At 48.0% G+C, this 3,248-nt stretch overlaps 1 protein-coding gene across 1 annotated transcript in view; it reads left to right on the plus strand.

Annotated features, from left to right (window-relative positions):
* EAF2 (ELL associated factor 2) overlaps positions 1 to 3,248 on the plus strand; it is a 14,615-nt gene that overhangs the window by 341 nt on the left and 11,026 nt on the right. The gene's annotated exons all lie outside the window — the stretch shown is intronic.

Here is a 3,248-nt window from a genome sequence, read left to right on the forward strand (position 1 = left end):
TGGGTTCTGGAGTCCATGTGGGGTGGGGGGAAGAGAGCCGTGGGGACTGATCCATGTGTGGGGTGGGGGGAAGAGAGCTGTGGGGATGGGTCTGTGTGGGGGGAGAGCCGTGGGGATGGGCCCATGTGGTGGGGAACAGGCCCATGTGCAGGGTGGTGAGGGGGGGAGAGTTGTGGGGACAGGTCCATGTGGGGTGCATGGGGGGAGCCGTGGGGGTGCAGGGAGCTGAGTCCATGTGGGGTGGGAGGGGAGAGCTGTGGGAGTGGGTCTTACATGGGGGGGAGCTATGGGGACGGGTCCATGTGGAGTGCAGAAGGGGTGCTGAGCATTGCAGAGTGGGCGGGGCCATGTAGGGTGCTGTGGGGTGGCCTCTGTTCGGGTTGGGGCTGCTGTGGGGATGGGATGGGGTCTGTCCAGGCCCCTTGGGGAGGTAGGTGCTCTGCTGCACCCTGCCTCGTGATGGCGGCGTCTAGAAGGGGCCGGGTCCCGTGTGGGCGATAGGCCGTTCTGTGCTCTGGCTTGGGATGGGCTCCTTGGCCCCCAGCCCCTGCTCTCCCAACTCCCCATCAGTGCTAGGGGAGCCCCCCCAGACTGGCGTTGCCTCTGGGTGGACGTGAATCTGCTGTGCCCAAAGCTAAAGTCCACTTTGCAGATCCCGCATGGCGCGGTTGGCAGGCACAGGCTGATCGGGACAAGTGCAGGGCTGTGTAACCTGCACAGGGGCACCCCAGGCTTTTGTTTCCTGCCATGACCTTAGTGTGAGAGGGAGAGGCTGTGGTCAGTGAGGGTAGTGGCAGGGTAGAGCATGTCGGGCTCACAGGAGAGCAGGCCTCTGAGCAAGGAGCAGGGGAAGGTGATGGGGAGGTGAGCACAAAGGGTCTTTGACTGCACCTGTGGGAGGGCTGGGATGATCCTGACTGGAGAAGTACGGGGGCAGAGGGCTGGGCTGGGGACTGGAATCAAATGTGGCAACACTACTACCCTGATGGTGTTGCAATAGCATCTAGCAGGGCCTTCTTGCGGCAGGTCCCATGGAGACTGCAAGGAAGAAACAGTTTCTGAAAAGTTTTTAAACAGACCCTCAGAGGAAGCATGAGAGAGAGATGTCGTAAAAATGGAGTATTTGGGCCCCAACAGATTAAGTTGCTTGCTTGCGTTCATGTAGAGTCTGAGGCAGAGCTGGAAATTGAACCCAGGTTGCTTATGTTCTCCTGCGCTGTTCAACACAAGACTGTACGGTTCAGAGCAGGTTGCAGCTGCTGGAGAGAGATTTGAAACCAAGCTAATGAGCAGGTGTGTTGCTGGTGAAGTTAGCACTCTGCTGCCGTACATCACTTAGCACTTCTTTGTGGGTACTAAATGCATCTGCTCTGCCCTGGGATATGTTTTAAGAAACAGCAGTGTCTTACTTACCCTAATGCTGTGAACTTCTGAGTTTGGGCTGAAGTTATGTTTGCTCTTTGTGCTTGGCCTCTACAGGTCTCTAAATACACATTCAACAATCAAAGGTTAAAGGCAGTATTAATCTCAAAGCTAGTATTTGCTCTCTGAGTACATAATAGCTACTATCCTGGGAGGTGTGTTTTCAGCGATTCTGCAGGTATCTAGGAGACAAATGCTGTTAGGATTATGGTTCTGGTAATTTAGGGCTGCTGTTTCTGTTTTGATGGCTTATTATTTTTAGAGTGATCCCCACGGTTCAGTACTTCTGAGAATGCCCTCTGTGCTTCATGCAGTGGGGTGGATAATGTCTGCTCTGAACAAACAATCGCACTTCAGATTGTCCACAGCTGGGTGGGGAGGGAACCCAAAACTTGTATGTGGATTTACATGGCTGATCTAACTTTTTTTTTTTTTAAGAATTGAACAGTTTGCAAATGTTTCTGGTCTTGCACCAGCCCTTAAAGTTTCCTGTTGGATAAATATAAATTGTAAAGCTACAGAATCTACTTCAATTGTTTTTCTCCTGTGTTGCTCTAAAGAAAGGTTGAAATTCAGCTAAATTTGTACATCTGATAGCAGTGTCAGGAGAGATGCTTCTTCTTTTTTTTTTTTTAAATCTTTTTACTAGTAATAGTAACTGTCTGACAACTTCAGAAATTAGCACCAAAAGTTTAAGCTGTAAAGTCAATATTTTAAAGACCTGTTTCAGTGTCCTGATCTTCCAAAGTGCTAAGGATCCAGTAGCGCTCTTATGGGAATGGTTTCCCATTCCTGCCATAGGAGCTCCATTAGCAGTACTGTACTGGGCTAGGTGCTAATTAGGCCTCTGAGATAGAGCCTGCTGCAGTGCAGATATTACCTGGGTTTTAATCCAAATACTTATCTATAGTACACCCTCCCATTTCCTTGAATTGAGGCCTGCTGGCTGGTGATGAAGGCTTTTGCTGTAAAATACATACATCCCCTTTGCAGTGTGCATACAGCTAAAGTCTGGATTTTGATCGTCTTTTGTTGCCACACTGGTTCCCAAGGCCTGGGTGTTGCTATCCTTGGATCCATTCATCATCTGCCCTCTACCTACTAAAAACTATCTGCTTATTTAGCTCCTTGGAAACAGCAGTTGTTACTTTCCCAGCCTGCTCTAAGTGATGCTTTTGGCAAGATTGACAACTCTGGTAATGCTAGTGCGAAAGAGTTTGGCAAACTTTATGTTCATCTGCATGTTTCAAAGAGTTGGCAAATTAAAGAGCATAAATTCGTACTGGCCAGAGAGTTAGAAACAAATGTAATGGCAGTAAGTTTCAAAGAATGACAAAATGGAATTGCAATGAGGATATGATGGTGGCTTTTTTTAATTCCATTTTAACAGGAATTTAAAAGCTTATTTATGTTGAGAAAAAACTAAAATCCTTGCTCTGGCACCTGGCTTTTCCTTTGCTGTTACAATTGGAAGAGCAGCAACCATAGCTATCTTCAAGGCTGCTCATGCATTTCTATTTTAACCCCCTTCCCCTGTTTTTCAGTTGCTTGCCAACTACCTGCAGCTTCCAGTTTGAGCTGAAGTTATAAGGGATTCTCTTTTCTCATTTTTTTTTTCTTTTAATCATTAGCAAAACCAGTTAAGCTACATCTTCAATGGGAAGCTTTCTATGTGGTATTTAAAAACCCTCTTTTGAAAAGCCTTGGCATCAGGACATGATAAGACCTAGGCTGAATATCAGTAAAACAGTCTTGGCTTTCAGCTCTATTAGCATGTAGTATCTCAGTGTCACAAACCCCCCCCCTTTCCCCTTCCACATCCCCCC

The sequence above is a fragment of the Crocodylus porosus genome, unplaced genomic scaffold (genome assembly GCF_001723895.1).
Source record: "Crocodylus porosus isolate Cpor-Errol unplaced genomic scaffold, CroPor_comp1, whole genome shotgun sequence".
NCBI classification, from domain to species: Eukaryota; Metazoa; Chordata; order Crocodylia; family Crocodylidae; genus Crocodylus; species Crocodylus porosus.